The following is a 14,899-nucleotide window of genomic DNA, read 5'->3' as shown; positions in this document are numbered from 1 at the left end:
CATATGCATTGTAGGTGGGATGTTTCTTGTTGTTACTACATCTAGCTTTGCAGACTCAACTTTCAGTTTATTTATTTCTGAAACTATGATCCTACAATTGTGCTTTGCTATCCCTAAGTCAAAGTAATATCCTTTAAAAAAAAACCAAAAAAACAAAATTCAAATCTTTGTTAACCTGAAGAAATTAAATAGTAACACTGAAAATGTAATAAAAAAATTACAAGGAAACAAAGATGAAATATGTAACTTTTCCCCAATCCTTATATCATTTAATCAAAACCTTGTAAGTGACTGGAATATCCTTTAATAATTTATTACAAAGAATTTTTTTTTTTTATCAGCCATAATCAGAATTAGTCTATAGTAACAGGTATTCAAACCAGTGTTAGATCAAAACCATCCCGGAAAAACTTGTGCCTTTTATCTTGCACCATCCCTTGCTTTTCTCTCGCTTTTTTTCCCCCCAGAAACAAGTAAATTCAAGATAATTAAAGAAACCAATTTTATTCACTGAGAAAAAGAAAATACCCCTGAAAAGTTCTAGTATACAAGCACTTCAGGAATCACAGGACCAACATTTAAGTGTCTTCCAGGGGCACAGGACACCCTTTTGAAAATTTTGTACATACATGGATTTAGCAGAACTGAAAGATCATTCAATGTTAAGGAAAACAAAAAGAAATTTCAAAAAATTTAAATAACATAAAAACAAGCATATAGAAATGAGCTTAAAAAGTACAGTTCATCATATTATATTAACTATATTCACGTCTAAAGTGGCTGGTCAAAATTTCAAGGCATCTTATCTTCTTTTTTAGCTTCTTGCTTTAATCCAAGTACCAAATATAATGGGGAGGAAGGGGACCTTGGTCCTAAATATACCACTTGCTATAGGACCTGGGATAAATCGTTTACCTCTTCTGGGTCTCTATTTCTTAATAAAACTGAGAGGTTGAAAATTACATGCATTTATTATTATCACCTACAAGGTCTGTCTTTTACAACTCAACTGATATCTCCATTCTCTAAGTACCTGAGAGAACTGTTCTTTCCAGAGTTGATCACTCCTAAGCTCCCTGCCTGTCTTACCTATTGCTGAATATCTGCCTTACAGCAAGCAGTTAACATATGTAGAACATACAACTGAATGAATATTTATGCTTTTTTATACCACTACAAAAAACCCGAGATTGCTTCTGAGTCCTAGACCTCTCTTTACCTAACTGAATATGTAATATGAATATACAGACAATAACATACATCTTTTACCTCTTAGAGAAAAATTCCTGCTTCTGAAAATAATATTATATTCCTGAGTCAGGATTTGACGTCCCTTGGCAGCTGATATAACCTTAATAATATTCTAAAAATATCAATAACATTCTTATTTAAAGAGAATAATCCTTTTCACAAGCCATAACTTTTAAAAAGATTATTTTAAATACAGCAATATTTTTAGTAGAAACTTAAAAGTAGTTTAATCACATCAGGATTTACAAAATAATTTGAGTTTTCAAACTAGTTTATTAGATGATTAGGTTCCCTGAGTCTATGCCCTTAATAATTGGCAGAGTGAATATATGAAAACACCAAAAAGAGAGAGAGAAAACATTTTGCAGAACTTGTTTAAAATTTAGACATTATTTCACGTGGAAAATAGTAAAGACATTTTATCTTTGAATCTATATCTTGCTATTTTAAACATATATAGAGTTATTTTTGTTTAGTTTTCTGAAATAAAAGTGGCATTTACATGAAAGTCCCCACAAAGGCTTGCAAAGTGTTAGAGTAAAACACTAATTTTAAGTTTTGTTACTTTTAAAGAGAAAATTAATAATAAATTATTTTACATAAAATACTTCCTAAGCAAGAAGCATCCTTCTATTATTTCTCTAACCAACCATTTACAATTCTCTCTTAAAGAGATGGTTTTGAATTTTCTGGTCATCATCATTTATTATTTTCTAGATTGCAACCAAACTGTTTATCACTTTCTTAAAATGATGAGTTATAGACACTATGCAATATTTTAAATGAGAAAAAACAAACATCTATTCTATTTAAAATGTTTCTCTAATATCGTTCTAAAAAACAGAAACTTCTTACAATCCTGCTGCTTTTCAAAAGTTCATTGTACAATAATTTATTCTTTGAAACTTAGAATCACTTTCATAGAAACAAAATATTAAGAATGATGGTTAAATTTCTTGGGTGGCTCAGAAAAGCACACTGAAGTGATAGCACTATCTATTTAAAGGTACTCTGAGAAACAGGAGAGGTTTCCATCTAGCTCATCAAAGTTGGGGGGAGGAGGTAGGAGGAAGTCAGTTGATAACTTAAAAAAAGATACTTAACCCTTAAATGTCCTAAGGGATAGCAGGCCACCTCTTAGTTTTAATTAGTCTAATCCTACTTAAGACAAAATTTTTCATACAATCTTTCCAGTGAATCCACCTTAAGTAAGTTAAGTTCTAGTTACTCAGTCATGTCCGACTCCTTTTGACTCCAGGGACTGTAGCCTTCCAGGCTCCTCTGTCCATGGAATTCTCCAGACATGTCAATGTATGACAAAACCCACTGAAAAAATAAAAAAAATAAAAAAAAAAAAAGAATACTAGAGTGGGTAGCCATTCCCTTCTCCAAGGGACACAGTGATTGAACCAGGGTCTCCTGCACTGCAGGCAACTTCTTTACCATCTGAGTCATCTTAGGTAAGAGGACATTAAAGGAGACACAAGCCAATGAACCTTTTGAAGAATAGAATAATACATCTTTAATGTTAGTTTGCCAACTAGTAAGTTTGTTGTTTCAATATGTAACAAGGAGTAGAGATGTGTGGCTCAACAAACTGACACATGGATTATTCTGATTCTAATGTCAGTCTTCCTACTGACTTTAAAAACTGTCAGGTTTTAGAAGGTCCTGAACTTTATGTCTTTTTCTTTATGGGATATGACACGGATTTCCAATCCCCATCCCCCACTCTCTCTCAATAATAGATTAAGAAGTAAAAATAATGTAAAGAATTTGGCAAATATAAAATGCTACATAAATGTTGATATATTTTTCAAGTAACTGTAGATTAAACTGAATTTGTCCTACCCTGCCAAATGAGAAATTATCAAATTAGATCCTTAACATATTAGTCAAAATTTTAGATACAGATAATACATATAATCACTATTAACACCTAACACTTATATGGCACTCAATATATCTGAGGCATTTTTAAAGATGAAATATATTAATATATACATATATTCAAATCCTTACTCTACCACTTGACTATGTAGCATTCTGTGCCTCAATTTCCTCATCAGTAAAATATGTATAATAATTGTGCCCACTTAGGGTAGTCTAGAGAAGTGGCTCTTAATTTTTTTGCAATATTGTTGTTTTACTGTGCCATTGTAACATTGTCTATTTACAACTGCAATTAAGATCAAAAAATTAAAAAAGGAAATTTATTCAATATTATTTCACTTAATAAGAATTACCAAAAGCACAGCTGTGAGCTATCAGTAGAGAATCTACATGAACAAAATGTGACCATTTACTACCTCTATTACCTGAGTTCAATAACATTTATAAATACCCATTTTATTAACAAAGTACAGAAAACCAAAAAGATGAAGTAAATCAAGCCCTATCTACAAAATTACAGAAAAGTCTTAAAACATTTTTAGGAGCCAATTTAAAAATTTAATGCATATATAATTTCAGAAAGATTCTAAAACAAGATTGCTATTAATAGAACAAGCAGAGAAGGAAAAGGAAAGGAAACTATGTTTTAGTGAATGTTCACAACATGCTAGGATTTTATATGCACTTGGTACGCTATCATTTAATAGTCACAACGCTGTGAGAAACTCCATCACTATACTAATTTTACAGACAAACTAAAGTTTGGAACTCTTAACAGTTCACAGTTGAATACTACAGAAGTTAGTATATGGAACCTGTGTTCAAACCCAGGCATGTTTCTGAAGCTCTAAAGGTTGTTTCCTATTTATAAAAAGAGTATAAAGGTTAACACTGATAACCTGTGAATACTGTGGTTAGAAGAATATAGAAACAACTATTAAATTCAATATTTATATGAAGGACAAATTTCATAATTGTTCATTCCCAAAGTTGCAGGATTTTTACTAATAACAGAAAATGGTATCTGTCTCACTTTTACACTCTTATCAGAAGTTCCACGATAGATACATACAAGCTGTGAAGAAATATGAGGAAACTTCCTGAAGTGTGTTTCTTGGAATGTTTTTAGAATGGTGCGTGACACAAAATAAATAAGCACTCAATAAATGTTAGTGATTACCACTGCAGTAAAAACCAAAACAAAACCTTCTGTAATCACATTTTTAAAATTTTGATGAAGAAATCTTACTTGGGGGAGGGGGGAGTCAAACCTATTATCATAGAACTAGGGGTCTTTGGAACAGACTTTGGCAGAAAGAGAAGTAGAAAGTTGTATTAATAAAACAGAGGAAACACATAAATGACAGAATAATTCCCAAGTCATTCCCTGATTTTGTTGATGACCCCTTAAGAGTTATCAGATAAATTTAGTAAACTGTCTTTTCAAACACTAGTAAGCTTTCCAAATACTTATGGCCTATGAATCATCAGTAATTTGCTAGACACTGTAGTAAAATAAATCAATGCTAGTGATACTGTCTCATTTAGAATGTTTTATAAATAAGTAAAAATGCAAATACATAAGTAAATAAACAGTAAGCTCAGTTATACAGTTCTTAATTTTACAGGTTTATCTGTTTGAAAAATCATACCTGAGAATGCCAGAAAGGTAACTTTAAGATCACCTGACTGGGGCTTCCCTGGTGGTTCAGTGGTTGAGAATCCACCTAGCAATGCAGGGACACGGGTTCGATCCCTGGTTTAGGAAGATTCCACACGCCATGGGGTAACTAAACCTGTATGCTGCACCTATCAAGCCCATGTGCCCTAGAGCCTGTGCTCCACAAGAGAAGCGACCACAATGAGAAGTCCATGCACTGCAATGAGTGGCCCCCTAGATAAAGCCCCACAGCAACAAAGATCCAGCACAGCCAAAAATTAATTAATCAATTTAATTTTAAAAAAAGCTCACCTGACAAAAGATACATTGGCAGAATTCATCAACCAAGAGCAATGTGATGGCACCCTGTCTATTCAGCGAATGCTTTCATGTATTTTACCTTTTCCTTACAATGTAACACGTTTTGTGATATTTTGGTCTTAATAAAATTGAAGTAATTTATCTGTCTTTTTATAATGTTCTTAATACTTGGGGCATTTCATGAAGCTTTAGTTATTAATTAGATTTTTTATTAATACAGACAGAAACTGGTATTCAAACAAGCTTCAAATTTAAACTTCAACAAGAAATGAAAATATCTTATTGACAATGTTCTAAGTTAAATGGAATATAAGAATTAAAAACTAAATTTCTTCAATTTTGTGTTTAACAGTAGGACTTCAAGAGAGATACACATTTTCAAGGGCCTGAAATAGTTAACTTAGAAATTTGTAACTACTTTTGACTGCTGAATTACTCTTAAAAAAATAAATATAGTTGGCATTGTATTGTTACCATTTTGCAATTCTACTTTTTTTGGCCATACTACTGGGTCTGTGGGATCTTAGTTTACCAAGACCAGGGATTGAACCTGTGCCCTCTAGAGTGGAAGTTCAGCCCTCTAATCTCTAGACTGCTAGGGAATTTCCAAAATTCTGCTTTTAAAAACATTGTGTTCCTATAGTATTAACAAAAATATGTCAAGATTTGGAACATTTAAATTGTGAATGTGATGTCTTCTACTTTCTCTTTCTTGGTAGGCTCCTGACATCACACTGTTGTATATCCAGGTGCCAACTGTGGGTCTTCTCAAGTTGTCCAGTTGAATATGACGTCATACGTTATGATTTCTTACACTAGCCTGGTATACTTGCAGACTTATTCTTTTTCTTAATTACTCAAACTTATTCAATCATACCCAGAAGATTGTCTCAAGCATGTAGAGACAACAATTTTAACCCCCATTTTGCTTTTCTTTTCTAAGTTCCATCTAGGTATGTTTAGGGCATGATGTTATATTCACTACTTTTAACTGTTAACTCTAACAAAGGTATTTTAGGAGACTTAACCACTACAGCAATGGGAGAAACTATGAGTTTTAAAAAGAAATAAAAATGAACTATAACAACAACCCTTTTACAAGTAGAGCTGACACGAACAAGAGGGGTTTGAACCAAATGGGTCCACTTAATCAGGGATTTTCTTCAATAGTAAATACTACAGTACTGCAAGATCTACGATTGGTTGAATCCTCCAAAACAGAAGAACCATGAATAAAATGACCAACTATAAATTATACTCAGGTTTCTGACTGCTTGGAGGGTTAGCACCCCTATCTCAGAACTACTCAAGGGTCAACTGTGGTAATAAGTTTTTTTGTTGAGTATATTAGTTTAAGTTTATATAGTAACTCTACAGATAAGAAAATCTTGGGGACTTCCCTGGTGGTCCAGTGGCTAAGACTCTGCACTCCCAGTGCAGGGGGCCCAGGTTCAATCCTTGATCAGGGAACAAGATCCCACAGGCCCCAATGATGATTGAAGATCTCGCATGCTGCAACTAAGACCCAGCATGGCCAAATAAATAAATATTTTTTTAAAAAAAGAAAGAAAATCTTGGCCTATAACGTCCTGTAATTTGGCTCCTACATAACTCCTCAGCATTACTTCTTGCCATGTACTCTAGTTCTTAGCTTCTGTCACTCTGACCTTCATTTAAGGTTATGTCTTATGCTCTCCACCATCAGGATTTCTGAACAAACTGTTCCTTCCACAAAACATTTTTTTCCCTCTTGATCAAGGTGACTCAAATTCATCAAGATTTCAGCTAACTAAACACTTTCTTAAGCAAAACAAAAGCTTCCCTCGGTCTTACTTATTGATTAAACTATCCTTCTAAAAGCCCTCATATTAAATAGCATGTACCTCTATACAGCAAATGAAATAGTTTCAATTTTGCATTAATTTATACAATTATCTGACCAATATCCTTCCTTTATTTCTAGGACTGAAGTTCAAAAGAGCAAGACCCATGTCTCTTTTCCCTTACTATTCCAGTAAGCACATAATAGGTGTCAACCCACATTTGTTGATGAAAGACATTAGCCAACTTCTGATTAAAAAAAAAAGGATAAACACCAAGTCAGTGATCTCTACATAGTTTTGGAGGAAAAGTTATTATGACTTTTTGGATGGAACAAAAAACAGAGTCATATTTGATAGAACTTGCTAAAATTGCTATTCTTCAGGAAAAAAAAAGTTCAGTAAATGGTGGTAGGGAGTAGGTGGGATGTAAGTTACATGATGAGGCCGGCTGGAAATAAATTTAAATAAATCTTATAAAGTGAATGCAGAAAACATAAACTATATCTTTTTGTTATTTTTTAGTATTTACATACAAGATTTATAACTTTAATTGTATATTACTGATCCTAGGAGCCAACCTAAGTATGAATTTTAATTATGAAGGGAAAAAGAACCTCAGTATCCTTGGATAAAATTTTCCTATTTTAACTATGGTGTTAAATTTCCAACTCATATACTTGCTTCAGATTCTGACATAATTACCAGTCATAGTTGCAAAGGACTATTTTCACTGTCTGATTTTTTTATGCAAGTTATTTTTTTTCCCTATTTCTTTTCTGACTTGCATTCTGGGAAATAAGTTTTTAAAATATAAATATTATTTCTAATCACTATCCTAATTTACCAGGTTATTCCGAATTTCAATCCTAGCTTTCAAACTAGTAAAAATGAGCTTCCCTATCTCCTTATTCCATTGGAAACTTTGCCTTTACTTGAAATACTCTCTTCTGAAGATCTCTCCTCTACCTAAATTCTGATTAACTCAATGTCCTCCCAAGAAGTCCACTGTGACTTACTCTACAGAATTCTAATTTCTTCTTTACTCTGAGTATTTACTTACTCAGTTTGGTGTCATTTTACAAAGGTTCCTTAAGTGTTTTTCAAGTATAAGTTTCAGTCACTAAAAAACAAAACAAAAAAAAAGACTTAATCTTAAAAAACTTCTGTTTTATTTTTGTCTTCTATTCAAACCAGTTGGCAAATACAGAAAACATCATAAAAATGTTAAGTGACTATGCCATCTGTATTTTGAATGAACATACAATAATTTGGATTACTGATTAAAATAACAAAAGCCCATCTTAGGTCCATACATTTTATCTTATCTGAGATCAAAAAACTTTCTGTCTACCACTTTTAAGACTTACAGTCTTCACTGGTTCTCCAGTTTCTATTTTCCCAGGATAGTGAGAAATGCATTTTGCAGTAAGTAGCAAAATAAAAAACCAGTATAGATTACATCCACTGTTCCTGCCTCAACTGACTATGCTTTTCACCCTGTTAGGTAAGATTAACAGACCTAATTCTTTATAAAGCTATGATGATTGTTAGCTAATACTCAATTCTCTTCAAGGTAGTCATGTGACAGTTGATTAGGGGCTAGGACTGCAATTTTCCTGGGTCATTCTTTTTCTCTATCCTTTAATACATAAAATTAGCAAAAAAATTTAAAAAAATTAAATTCCATTATAAAATCAGTACATGCATATGAGCTGATTCTTAAAAACAAATCCAAGAGTTGTACATGACTTAGCGACTAAAGAGAGAGAATACTAAAGTATGCAAAACAGTTAAGAATTGTTCACCTTCCAGCATCCCACATACATACTTTCTATAAACTAAGGAGTCAATTTGGTACATATTTTTTAGAACATTTCTTAATATATTTACATAACTATAAAGCATGTATTTTACACAACTTTTCATTTTATAAAAATATATGCAACAACATTGTGTTACATGTGTACAAATATATTTTTATATGTTGTATACATGTTAATCTTTTTTTTTACATAAATGGAATCATAATATGCACATTATTCTGTGACTTGGTTTCAGTTTAGCTTTAGCGATCTTTCCAGGTTTTTAGCCCACAAGTCAAATTTTGCATGACTGTTGTTAGCACTTATCTTTAGACATCATAGGTAGTATTTCCTAACTTCCTACCCTGTAATATTCCAAAATGAATGGATTATTAGTTTCAGTGCCAAGGAAAATGAGTAATGCAGCTTTTTCCATCATAATGTTGCTTATTTTAAGAGTGTTATAGCAAGTTTTCATTCAATTTAATATCATTTTTCATCATTCCCAAAATGTTTAAATCTATAAATTTATATTTTAATAAAAATATATGTATATACATAGAGAATATATACACTTAGTAAATCAAGGCTTAAAATTAATAAAAACTAAAATTTACCTTTATAAAAAGCAAAAGCAATATAATATAGCAAATCTGCCTAATTAGAAAAACTAGACACATACACAATTCATTTTCTGACTCGTTGTACAAAAAACAGAGAAGCTGCTGAAAACTGTTTTCAGAGAATTCTTACCAGCTTAAAGAAAACTTTAAAAACAGTTTATCATCATACTGAAAACACAGAAACCACAAACGGTAAGAGCAGCAGACCAGAAAAGCAATATGAGATTAAAATCTGTATTTGTGGATCTAGTCTCCTCTCATATATGTAAGAAAACTGTAGTAATATGACTGATAGTTTTGTTTTTTAACAGACCAAATAATACTATATTGTTCAAACTAGAAACAGGAGTCAAACCAAGTGGATAGCAAAATGAACACCTACTAAAAATTTACTAATCTTAAAAAAAGCTAACCTGGATCACTTAAATAAGATGTGCAATAATATAAGCTGTTAGGTTTTATTATCAAAAAGATTGTTAAAAGGAAAGGCTATAGTACTTGTAGAAGAAAATAGTTCATTTTTATACTTCTATAAAATAATTAAAAGTTAATACTTGCTAAATAAAAAGGGAATTCGTAAGGATTGGCATGATTTAGGAAGGCCGATGGCCACACAAAATCACTGCCATAATTACTGGTGGTATTTGTAGCTGGTAAGAGCTTTCTGATATACAGTGAACTGAACACTGTAGCTTTAATTGAAGTTTGAATGTTATAAACAGTTAGATGTCTGGCTCTGGCCTGCATTCTAATACCATCAGCAGAACAGAGATGGGAAGCATAAACAAACCTTTTAACTAGATTACAGTCTCCAAAATGGCCAAGAAATCCTTCTGCACAAACTCCAGTGTGACGAATGCAGAAGAAGGAAAATGACTTTGGAATAATGCTAAAAAACAACCTCTAAACTTCAGTCATTACTGGAATATGTATTTGATTTCTCCTATTTTGATGTTACTTAATATTCAGTAATGACAACTTTATTTATCATTAATTGAAGTTTGAATGTTCACTGTATTCACTGAATGTTCACTACAGTGTTCAGTTCACTGTATATCAGAAAGCTCTTACCAGCTACAAATACCACTGGTATGATAAATACCCAAATAAGTAAAAATCTTTTCTGTTTTACATAACATATACTTTTTAGATCAGTGTACTTTTTAGATCAGTAAAGAAGCTATGTAAAAATCAACACGTTTTGTTGAATGTGGAATACTTCCCTCCTCCAACACCAGTGAACCTAGATTATTATTTTTAGATACTAGAGATATTAAGAATGTATGGATTATATCAATCAGTGGTCAACAGAGTAGTAGATACTTCCAGAATCAAGGCGTAGAAAACAACAGCTATGAATACAAGGAAAAATCACAGAACTACAAGTTCTCTTAAGAAAAGGTTACACAGGTCAAGCCAAGTAAGAACTCAAATCAGAATTTTAACCAACTCTGAACTGTATGCTTTCCACCATGTATGGTATCATTAGTGATTTTCTTTTCTGTCTAGCTACATTAGAAGATAAACCTTAACATACGTTAAGCCTAGTTCACCCTGTGTCTATCTGAATAGTTATACTGAGTCATTCCAACCTCTAAAATCTTACATGATATAGAAATACCTCAAAGAGAAATGCTAAAGAGTTAGAATCTCTACTTTCAACTAACTGAATCACCTGTAGGTTACCTAAAGGAGATTGTTTAGAACCATAGATTTTTTTCACTCCCACCAATTATTTAGATTAGTTTAAAAGCAATAAATCACATTTATTATAAAGCTGCTTTCTGAAGAATAACAGATGACATAGAATAGTTCTATAGCATTTAAAAATATTTCCAAATTCTACTGGTCATAATGCATTGGTATAGTATTTATAGGATAATAGAGTTAATGTAAGCATACAGAATGAATTGCATTACTTAGGATGGATATGAAAGTTACTTGATTAATAAAATATAATTTTTTTAAATTATTTTTTTCTCCTAAAAGTAAAGGATATAAAAATCAACTTTGCTAGATGGATCTTAATTCAGTAGCTGCTTTAAAGAACAACTACATAATAATTTGGGCATCTAGAGAATCCAAGTCGTACATTCTTACACCAAAAAAATGTGACTTTAAGCAATACTAAAAAGAGTATGTTAAACTTCATCCTATATTCATCATGTAGTAATTATGAAAAATATTATAAGATAGCGGGTACAGAAAGTACACATATATACATACCAAAACATTAGGCAATATAAACTGTTTTGTTTATAGGCTTTCCATTATCAACAGTTATACAAAAATTTTTATAGTAAATATTCACTGGATCACAAATTGTTGAAACCTCCAAACTTCATGAAACAAAATGCTAAATTTAATTCCATGCAAAACAAAGGAAGTTCAATATCTAGAAGGTCTAAGTGTCATTTTTGCTGTATGATGAGAAGACTGACTCTATGTATATTTTACTTCCAAGTTGTACACTGGTCTGTATCTACGTTCCTTATAAAGAACTGGGTTTTTTTTGGTTTGTTTTCCTGTCCTTACAAATTTTGAGAAAATTTCCATTATCCTATCAACAAGCTACTGGGGCCATAATTTTACCAATGTTTACCAGAATACTTACTGACTGATAAAAATTCTTTACTATGATTGTGTCTTTAATTAGAAAGTGTCATGAATTTACCATGATGGAATATTTTGCTGCTAATAGGACTTTTGTTGTTGTTTTATTACTAATAGGTTTCCTCATTTATAACATGGAGACAATGTTACAGAGTTCACAGGACCACTTTAAGGACTGACCTAGGTTGATATTTTTCACAGTGCTAGTCAGTTAAAATGAATGGTAAGTTTTATAATTATTACTAAAACAGAAAATTAAGAATGAATGTGAAAGAGATCAGAATTGACTGACCCTCATAAATCTATTTACCTTCACAAAATACTGTACCCAGCAGGGGATCCCCTCCTTTTTTTAACTGGTGAAAAAGTATTATTCTAAAAGGAATATAAGAGCAAAGGAAATTCAGGAAATCTCTAACATGCTTTTAAATTTGTATATTAAAAACTATGACAGAACTAAGATACTGTTTTTTGTTTCTAAGAAATCATTCAACTAAGAACTCATTTTACTAAGGTACTAGAAACGATGTCACATATAAAGATTAAAAACTGCAACTCATTTAAAACTAGAACTGGGAACTTTCTTATGAGGATATTGGAGAAATACATGAAGTACACGTTAAAAATTCCAAAACTCCTAAATGGTATGTGTGTGTTAGTTGCTCAGTCATATCCGACTCTTTGTGACCCCATAGACTGTATGTAGCTGCTCTGTCCATGGAATTCTCCAAGCAAGAATACTAGAGTGGGTTGCCATTCCCTTCTCCAGGGGATCTTCCAGAGCCAGGGATGGAACCCTGGTCTCCTACATTGCAGCAGATTCTTTATCATCTGAGCTACCAGGGAAGCCAATTAATTATTCCATTTTAATTAAATCATACTGACAGCTTAAACTACAGCAGAAAATAACTAAATGCTCAAAACGATAATGTACAATGTCTTCCAATGAACCATGAAAGATAACCTCTTATATGAGACGTAAAGAGAAAGTTACTTTAGAAGGAAAAAATGTTTAAGATTAAAGAGTTGGGTTTTTAGGATGGGTGATAATTTAGTAAAAAATATATACTTTAATGAATGGTGTTGGTCACCTTCAAAGAAAAGTATATAGTAATAAAATATCAGAAGTGATAGCCATATACACTACTGTTATGGTCTAAAATTACTGAATTATATACAGAATAGAAATCTCCAGAATACAATATTAAGTGCAAATTTTTCTCTTTAGTCTGTTCTAATAAAATACAGCAATAGCCTTTTTAAACATGCATTTTTCTACCTGGCACTATCCATTTAGTTCATAAAATTAATTTAGGTAGAAACATCAAATAAAGATATGACCAATACACCTGTGTAACACAATTAAGATACCTTCCACAAACTGTAGGGACCCATCCTTGTTTCTCAGATGCCTAGCATGGTGCCTGACGTACATTAGATACTCGATAAACGTTTAATGAGTGAATACAATCTGTTTTGCACGTACATTCAAAATACAGACAAGTTTGCAAAGGTTCATAAGTTGCACATAGGCTTTCTGGCTGACTTCCTGGGGTCCCACTGATGACTAGGAATAATCTTCATATCCACAGAAAACTGGAAAGTTGGTAATTGTCTGGGTAAGGACCGAAAAAAACAAAGGGAAACACGTCACCTAAGTTACAGTTGCTTTATAGAGCTGGTAAATGCAGGCTAATCATTCCAATAACCTATTCTGCCAGTTACTCAATGAAATGAAATTTAAGTATATCCAGAACATTTGCTAGTACACTCTTAATTGGAAATTTTCTAATCCCTTATTTAAAATAAATCACTTTTGTCAAACTGCATCCTGTACAGAACGTTTTCATTTCTTATGAGTACTATTTGTTAACAGGATTTAATTTGGCCACTAGAAAAAGTGAGAACCATAGTAAAGATAAAGAAAAAAAATCATGGTAGTGAATATACTGTAGCAGGAAGGAAAGGAAAAAGGAAGAAAATGAAGAAATTCTACATCTAAGAGTCAAGAAATTCAAATACGTTTAATTATAATATCAAATATGACAAACAACCATTAGGGCCTATTGTGTACTGAACACTGTGCTGTGGGGGATATAAATACTAACAAGAAAAAAAAAACTTAAAGTAGTTCATAGAGCAAGAATCATAAACAAGCATTTATAATACAATATGCATTTTTCACATATAGATATAGATATAGATAGCTTAATACAGGAGTAAGAAGTATATTCACTGATTAACTAGAAGTGCAGGGGGGGAAATAACCATTAGGGAAAGCTGAAATAATTCTCAAAACAGTCACAATTGACAATGAGAGAAATCATTGTACCCCCTAAAAAAAAAATCAACAACAAATTACTGAATTGTAAATGGACAAAATTCCAGCTTTACAGCTATTTAATATTCTTAGAATATGACCCCATATAAAACCCTTAAGTGTCATGTGCACGATAGTTTTATTCCTGATAAAAGAAAATAAGATAGTGTAGCTTAGTGAATGTCAAGAGACCAGAGTTCTCTGGTCCATGTGCTGTCCACTTAAAGGCCTTAGAACTCTGTGTAAGCTTCCACAACTCTCTGAACTCCTGCAATACAGAAAATGAAGAGTTGGACAAACTGACCTCCAAGATACCACCTCCATGAAACTTACAACTCTAAAATATATCTTAATACTTAAGAAACAAGCCATAAAAAAATAAACAGCTTTTTAATTTATTATTTATTTATTTATTTATTTTTTATAAACAGCTTTTTTAAAGGTGAGTCATTATTCAACTTAGAGGCAGTCTAGAATCTTTAAACCATATAGGGTTACCCTGAGGGTGGTAGTATAAGAAATGTTTTCAAACAAAAACAGAAAGTAAGGAAAAGTATTATAATCAAGCTATAAATTTTCTCTCAGCTGCCTAC

At 32.0% G+C, this 14,899-nt stretch overlaps 1 long non-coding RNA gene across 1 annotated transcript in view; it reads right to left on the bottom strand.

Moving 5' to 3' along the window:
- LOC122453867 overlaps positions 1-14,899 on the bottom strand; it is a 207,507-nt gene that overhangs the window by 189,789 nt on the left and 2,819 nt on the right. The window lies entirely within an intron of this gene.

The sequence above is a fragment of the Cervus canadensis genome, chromosome 15 (assembly GCF_019320065.1).
Source record: "Cervus canadensis isolate Bull #8, Minnesota chromosome 15, ASM1932006v1, whole genome shotgun sequence".
Taxonomy (NCBI): Eukaryota; Metazoa; Chordata; class Mammalia; order Artiodactyla; family Cervidae; genus Cervus; species Cervus canadensis.
The sequence above is the reverse complement of the archived record's forward strand: the minus strand, read 5'-3'. Positions and strand labels throughout refer to the sequence as shown.